Raw genomic sequence first — 8,792 nt, 5'->3', positions numbered from 1 at the left:
CCACCATTCAGCCTACTACACATGGTATATCTTTTCCTATCCTTTAATTTTAACTTATTTGCATATTTATATATAAAGAATATTTATTGTATTATAAACAACATGTACTTAGTTGTTGCTTTTTAAATCCAGTCTGACAACATTTCCCTTTTAATTGAAGTGCATAGTAAATAATAGCGGACCTCCAAAGAGTCCACATTCTAATTCTATGAACTTATACAAATGTTACCTTACATGGCAAAAGGGACATTGTAGAGGAAATAAATTAAAGATTTTGATATGGGAAAATTATCCTGGATTATCAGGGTAGGTTCAGTGTAATCACAAAAGTCTACAAATAGGAAGGCAAGAATCCAAATGAGAAGAATATGTAATGACAGAACAGAAGTTTGAGTGATATGCTTTGGATATTGAGGATAGGGCCATGAACTAAGGAATACAGGCATCATCTAGAAGCTGGAAAAGTAAAAAAGCAGATTTTCCCCTAGAACCTCCAGAAAGAATGTAGCCCTCCTGACACCTTGATTTTATCTCAAGAGACCCATGTCAAATTTCTGACCTACAGACTGTAAAGTAATAAATTTATGTTGTTTTAAGCCACTAAGTTGATGGCAATTTGCTACACCAGCCATAATAAGCTAATACAAAGTATTTATATCATTTATATTTAATGTGATCATTGATGTAATTATGTTTAAATCTTTTATATAGCAATTTGTTTTTTCTGTACCATCTGTAGTTCATCCCTTTTTTCTTTTCTGCCTTCTGTTAGATTAATTGAATATGTTTTAGATTTTACTTTACCTCTTTTATTGCCTTTTGAACAATAATTCTTTGTTTTGTTATTTTAGTGGTTGCTTTAGGGTTTATAGTATAGATCTTTAACTTATCACAGTTTAAGTGATATTTTATTCTTAACAAATAATACAAAAACCTATAATAGTGCAACCTCTATTTCCCTTTTCTTGGCCTTTATACTATGGTTTTCAAGTATTTTGCTTAAACATAAGTTATGAAGCCCACAATACAGTTTTATCATTTTTTATTAAATAGTCAATTATATTTTAAAGAAATTTAAGAAATAAAAATATATATTTACTCATGAAGTTTCTGTTTTTAATATCCTTTATTACTTTGTGTAGATGCATATTTCTGTCTGGTGTCATTTTTCATCTGCTTAAAGGATATCTTCTAACATATTATAATTAGGTCTTCTGGTGATAGCTTAAAAACTTTTATATGTTTAAAATGTATTTTATCTTTGTTTTTTAATTTTAAAAGTTATGATAAAATACACATAACATAAAATTTGCCTTCTAAATTATTTAAGTGCACAGTTCAATTCTCATTGCACCAACAATGAGAACTACAAGTACATTCTCATTGTTGGTACAAGCATTACCACCCTCCATCTCCAGAACATTTTTCACCTTGTAAAACTGAAACTCTATACCCATTAAATAACTCCCTGGTCTTTCTCCATCCTCTGGCAATTTCTGTCTCTTTAAATTGGACTATTCTAGTACCTCACATAAGCAGAATCATACAGTACTTGTATTTATATAAATTTTCTTTGATCAAATAGCTCATAGTTTTTTTTTTTCTCCTGATTAGACCCTGGTGATGCATTTATTCAGACAGTTTCATTGTCAAGGAAGAATGCTGATAGTACTTGAATCCTAATGACATGGATTTTGCTGTCCTTTACTAACTGACAAGCAAATTACTTAATCACTCTAATCCTCACAATATCACCAGATGAAAGTGGAGAGAGTAATACCTACTTCCCTTAATTATATGTGAGGACATATGAGAACACCTGACTTATAATAGGTGTTCAAAAGCTGTTATTTCCTTTTATTTACTTCTTTATGATCATCCTCTAAGCATGTAGAACTATCTATGTCAGCAATAGCCTCCCACAGTAGTTCTTCCTCTGTCTTTCTGTCAATACCACACTGTGATGTAGCACTTTTTATTGGGATTCTTTTTCAGCAATTCTTATCTTAAAAAGTAATGAAATCTCAGTGTTAATGAATTATGGTAGCTTACCTGACACAAAGAGAAACAGTAATTGATATATTTTAAATTCCATGGTAGGGTCAATAAAGGAGATACTATTGGGGGAGGACAACTTTTGTTTGCCTCAACCTAGCCCACAGAGCAATCTTTACATGGCACCCAAGTTGAATGTCTAAATTGACTCTTTTGGTGTCGGGAAACCCTTATCAGATCTCATACTTAATATGGTGAACTTTTTTAGTCATCTGGGTATAAATTATCCTCATAACCATTTAAATATCACCTGTATTACTTATATCACTTATAATATTAGAAACTTTTATTAGTCAGTTTTTATCAGTGGTTCTCAACTAGTGGCAGATTTGCCTGCCAGAGGACATTTGGTCATGCTTGGAGATATTTTTGGTTGTCTCAATTGCAGGGGAGTGTGCTATTGCCATCTCATGGGTAGTGGTCAGGGATGTTACTGAACATCCTATAATGCACAAGACAACATCCCATAACAAAGAATTATCTGTCATAAACTGTCAGTAGTGCTGAGATTAAGAATCTCTGGCCTAATCTGAGCTTAAAGATAAATGTAAATCTGCTGTGCTTCTCCTGAACTCAATACTATTTATTTTGGGTTTCATGTGCTTTTGTTTCATTTTGGGGTGGAAAATTAAAGGTTGACTAGGTCACATAAATACTCTCAAATGTTACTCAGAGAAGCAGAGTGTTTTTAGGTTCTTACTTTGTTTTCTGCTAATCTGATAAATCAATTATTTTATACCAAAAATATTTACATTGGTGGTTGTTAAATTGTGCCTTGCAGAATGAGGTGTTTCATGGGTCTCCTTAGAGAATGCATGAAAGAGCTGAGAAGTCAAAGCTTTGGTTGTCACTCTACCTCAATCAGAGTTGCTCTGTTTTATAATGTGTGTAAGTATTCTCTGAAATTTTTTTGAAAAAAAGAATTCAACTACTAAAAACAGTTTGAATAACACTGTATATAATAGGTAAGTGTGTTAGTCAGTGTTCCCCAGAGAAACATGTGTGTATGTGTGTGTACTCATATATAAAGAATCTGACACAAATAACACCCCTCTTTTATTATAAAATCATAAGCATGTAATTCTGTAACATAACAATATCAGACTCAAGCACACCATATGACATTTTAGGTGAACTGTTCAAATTAAAACTATAAATTATTACACCCATATTACCCTACCAAACATACTCAAGCAGGTGTTACTTCTGCTAGACCCTGAATATGTATACACACATGCACACACACAGAGTCAAACCTTAGTTCTCAAATGTCTTCGTTTATGATAGTTTGGCTCTTGACCAAGTTGTTCATGGCAAAAGATGTCTTGGTTGTCTAACAAAACTTCAGGTCATGATTCTTGACCCGACAGCCCTTTCATGCTGACACCTGTATGATCAGTCATATGTCTCTCAGGCGACAAGTGAAATTCGATTTTCAAACAAATCAGTTTTCAAACAGTTTTCCAGAATGAATTAAGTTCAAGGTTTCACTATATATGTAGATATAGATATATTAAATATAGATGTATCTATATATCTGTGTGTATATATGTATGTTTTTGTGTGTGTGTGTGTATATATATATATATATATAGAGAGAGAGAGAGAGAGAGAGAGAGTGAGAGAGACGGAGAGAGAGAGAGAGATTTATTATGAGGAACTGGCTCACATGATGATGGAGGCTAAGAAGTCTCAAGATCTGCAGTTAGCAAACTAGGGATTCAGGAGAGCCAGTGGTGTAATTCCAGTCCAAGGGCGGAAGAAGATTAATGTCCCAGCTCAAGCAGGCAGGCAGAAAGCAAAAGGGGAAAATTTCTCCTTCCTCTGCTTTTGTGTACTATTCAGGTGTTCAATGGATTGGACGCTGCCCACTCATGTTGGGAGTGGGCGGCTATCTACTTTACTGAGTCCACTGATTCAAATGCTAATTTCATCTTGAAGCACGTTCACAGACACACTCAGATAACATTTAATCTGAGCACCTGTTGGCCCAGTCAAGTTAGCACATGAAATAAACTTTCACAGTAAATTATTGAATATGTGAATATAAATTTATTTTTATGTGCTAGAAATGCATAGGGAAATCTTTTAAAAGAATATTCCTGCATCTTTATAAAATCCACACTTGTAGATTTTCATAAATCTGATATAATTAAGGGTAGATGGAATTAATAACCTTTTAGGTTCTATTCATATCAAGATTTGGGAAAGTGTTTATCACATGTCCCCTAATCCTTGGAGCTGACTCTAGAATGAAAGGATTCCCAGACTAGTGCTCAAAAACAATGATTCTGCATCCTCTCAAAAGAAGTAGAATTGAAAGGCTGAAATGGAACTTTGCAGAGAAGAGTAATCTCACCTTCTGCCCTTAGAGATGGTAGTGCTGGAGAAAATGTGTGGTAGGTCTGTATAAGGACATTTTCTTATTTCTCTCACTGTTCTATGTCTTAGAAATGAGAAATAACTTTTACACAACCTCAGAATCTGTTGGGAATATAAACTCCTTGAGGGCAGAAACTATATTACTTTCTTTTTGTAGCTCCTTTAGCTCCCTAGCACAGTTCTTTAAACACTTCATATGTTAAATGAATAAATATAAATAGTCAGGCAGGTATCTTTTCTTTCCTACTGTCTCTTGATCTTTACTCTGTAAAATGACTGAGTGCAGCTCTAGACAGAGTTGTGAAGCAGATCCTGTTTGTCTCTGGATGCTCTTTGCCCACCAGGTGTTCCTTTCAGTGAAGTTCCCAGTGTTTCCTGCTATCCAAGATCATTTTACTCTTAAATTCTAAAAAGTCCTGTTCTTCCCAGGTAACATTTCATGCTGGAGATCTCTCCAAAGCCTCATATGCCCCATTTCTTAATCTCTATAACAAATTTACAGGGTTAGGGTCAGGCCACCTAGGAATTACAGAGGGTTACAGAGAAGAGAGCCTTCAAGCTCTTGCCTGAGCATACAGCTAAAGTATAAACATTTTTCACTGTTTCTTTTCATATCTAGCACTGTTACCCATGTTAGGCAATATTACCCACTTCCCAAGCATTTTTTTCACTCTCAAAGGACAGTTCACTGTGATGCAAGGATTGTTTGATTTTTAAGTGCAGGTAAACCACAACATCACAGCAACCACTTCTTGGATCACCATATCTCCCACTGCTCGTAGTTCAAAATTGCTGTCCTACAAATTGATAAATGGAGGAAAGTATAAGCCTCTGCCAGAATAGCCATTTCTCTCCATGTGTGGATTATTCTGTCCTACCTTTGATCACAGGAAGTGAAGTAAACAAACCATTTTGTTGTTTATCTTGCAGAGAATCAGTATTGAGGATTTACTCCCTCTTTTGTTTATCAGTCATCATGTGCTCACTATGTATGAGTAGATTCTGGTAACATTGACCTCCTTGGTGTATTGATTTGTTTTCTATTTATTTAATCAGCAAAAATTCTCAGGGAAACATAAGAATTGTAAAGGATTCACTAACAGAAGCAAACAACAATCAAACATAGTTAATTTTAAGTATGTTTAAGCAAACATACTTAAAATTAAACTTTTAACCTATTATGGGCAAACGTTTCCAAGTTTCATTTAAAAACAAAAACATGCCCTGGCTGGTGTAGCTCAGTGGATTGAGCACGGGCCTGTGAACCAGAGGATCACGGTTTGATTCCCAGTCAGGGCACATACCTCGGTTGCGGGTCAGGTCCCCAGTTGGGGGCGTGCAAGAGGCAACCACACATTGATGTTTCTCTCTCTCTCTTTCTCCTTCCCTTCCCCTCTCTCTAAAAACAAATAAAATCTTTAAAAAATAAAGACAAAAACAATTTGAGTATCATGTATAAACATAAAATAATATGATTATTTTCTTCTAAAAATAAACCTGAGAGGGTATACCCATTCAAAGACATAATCTCCCAGTTAGTGTAGCCACCTTGAGAGTCTGCGCCCTTTTTCTATTGGTGTGGCCATTACTCATTTTTGGGGACTAAAATAAGTTTTAGTTTGAGTAAGATGCTCCCCTTCTGGGATCCCTGGGCATCCTGGGCTTATATCTAGCAAAGAACTTGTCACACTGGACTGTCTGTCTCCCTCACCTGGCTAAATGCCCCCTGAAGGAAGGGATGTCATGTGATTTTATATCCTTGAAACCAATCATGTACTCAGTAAGTTGATTTGTTAGTTGACTGAAAAAAATTTCTGCATCATATTTTTGGACCACCTTCAAAGATAGCACATTGTTCTTTTAACAGATAATGTTATTTTTTGGAGAACAGATGGTATTCAAAAACATGTTGGGCAAATAAGGTATTCATCAAATTTAACTCTTTCTTTATTTTAAAATGAGCTGTTATTAACGTATATTGACTACTTTTCTTCTGTAATTCCTAAACTGGCTCTGAAAATAATTCCAAAGGGATTACAAAAAGTTTTGAGCAATAGAAGCTTCCTAGGGCAATATCATTGAGAGATTGTATTCATTTATATGTTTAAGGTCCAATACATATTTAGAGAAAAATCAAACAGACAAATATTTGTCTTGAAAATTATTGAACACATACCCTAGGAGGAAAGCATACTTTTTAGAATTGAAAGCTGGAGCTGTATTGCTGCATTCAAATCTTGGCTCAGCAGTTACCTTAGCTGTATAGTCTTGGACTAGTTATTCAACCTATTGGTACTCCAGTTTCCTCATTTGTAAAGTGAGGATAAATAGTGCCTTCCAAATATGGTCACTGTAAAGATTAACTGCATTACTCACATAAAGTGCTTAGAGAATAGAGCCTAGTACATAGTACATGTTCAATAAGACTTATTACCATGATTACCTTTATCATCATAATGATGTTTGAGGGACTGGGTTAGATAATACTAAACATAACAAAAAAGGCACGTTCTTTTTTTCTCCGTTTTTAAATTTTTTAATTTTAATTGTTCAAGTAGTTTTTTACCTATTACCCCCATCCGAGCCCACCCCCTGGAGCCCTTCCCACCTCCCTCCTGTTTCCACTCCCCGCCCCCCGTTATTGTCCCTGTGTAAAAAAGGCATGTTCTTATCTTCAGGAAATTTACAGTCTAATTGTAAATGAAACATAGACGTGTAATTTATATTATAATACAACTGTTGGGTGCCCTGAGAAATGCGAACTGTCATTGTGGGAGAAGCATGTGATATGCGGAGAGGTGTAGTAGCAATAACATCTCAGTACAGTTCTTTTTTTTAGTGGGGAAGAAATTCAGCTCTTATTGTTAGAATTTCACAGTTTCAAACACTTGTGGGGGGATAATCGTACAAAATTCCACCTAGTAAAGTTTTATGTGACCAGTGACTTTGTCAATTAGGTCTGCTGGTTTTGGCCCAATTCCTAGGACAGTTTTAGAGCCTGGCACAATCTCTTTACATCCAGCATCTTGGATTAAATGTACAGTCAGCCCTGACTAGTGTGGCTAAGTGCTACCCTGTGAACCAAAAGACTGCTAGTTCAATTTCTGGTCAGGGCATGTGCCTTTTTTGTGGGCCAGGTCCCCAGTTCAGTGTGTGCAAGAGGCAACCAATCAATGTTTCTCTCACACATCGATGTTTCTCTCCCTCTCTTTCTCCCTCCCTTCCCCTCTCTCTGAAAATAAATAAAATCTTTCTTAAAATTTTTTATTTATTTTTAGAGACAGGGAAGGGAAGGAGAAAGAAAGGGAGAGAAACATCTATGTGTGGTTGCCTCTCTCATGCCCCCCACTATGGACCTGGCCTGCAACCCAGGCATGTACCCTGAGTGGGGATCGAACCAGAGATCCTCTGGTTCAAGCCCACACTCAATCCACTGAGCTACACCAGTCAGGTAAACTCTTTAAAATAATAAAACTTACAGTCAGTCTCAGCATCTTTGCATGGGTCAATAATACACTCAGAATTTCTTCATTGGAAGCTTTGACCACCACTTTGGGGGCCACAGTATTCCCATTGTTTGAGCAATTCAGAGTTTCTTCTTTATATTTGCTTATAGGCAGAAATGGCAACATGAGAACATGTGCAGCCACTTTCACTTTTCCCATCTTTAAGTCATTTTGAACCACAAGAATCATTTTGTACTCCCCACTCTTTCCTAAGATGCTTGCTTCAGTTCCAGTCTCTATGTTTCTCTCATTCACTGAGCTTCTGGGGATCATCCCAAAGCATGCACAGAGGTCCCAGTGCAGGCACATGACTACACATGAAGCCAAACTCAGTGCACCAGGATGAACAAAACATTGCATAACAAAGGATTTGGAGGGCATCTAGAGCATCTCTCTTCCACCTCACTTATGTCTTTAGGTTCTTCACTTTTAAGTAACGAACAAGGTTCTATCCTCATTACAGTTCCATACATGCTGAATGGCTTCCACTCAATACAGAACATTGTGTCTTGAGAATATGAGTGTCAGTACAACCAGATGCTTGATATTCATGGGAGCGATGAGAACAGAAGGAACTGAGACTAGAGATAACACGCTTACTAAAATATTTCTTTTTCAACAAAGGAATGGTATATGGTGTTAATGCCTGTGAAACTTTTCAATGTTCCTCACTTCACTTTGAATAGAAACCAGTCTGGATAGAAAATTTATAGACTCTATCATCAATTTGTCTCTCTTTTTTAAAAATTTAGTTCCAATTTCAAAAACTAAGATATAATGTTGCTCCAATCCTGAATGAATGGAATAATATAGAAGGACTTGCCATTTTACCAAGATAATTTAGAGCTT

General features: G+C 35.9%; 1 pseudogene; it reads right to left on the bottom strand.

Moving 5' to 3' along the window:
* Positions 1 to 7,355: 7,355 nt before the first annotated feature.
* LOC119049847 (peptidyl-tRNA hydrolase 2, mitochondrial-like) lies at positions 7,356 to 8,324 on the bottom strand (annotated as a pseudogene).
* Positions 8,325 to 8,792: the final 468 nt, after the last annotated feature.

This window comes from Artibeus jamaicensis, unplaced genomic scaffold (genome assembly GCF_021234435.1).
Source record: "Artibeus jamaicensis isolate MK-2021 breed Jamaican fruit bat unplaced genomic scaffold, CSHL_Jam_final scaffold_378, whole genome shotgun sequence".
NCBI classification, from domain to species: domain Eukaryota; kingdom Metazoa; phylum Chordata; class Mammalia; order Chiroptera; family Phyllostomidae; genus Artibeus; species Artibeus jamaicensis.
This window is presented reverse-complemented; position numbering and strand designations above follow the sequence as displayed.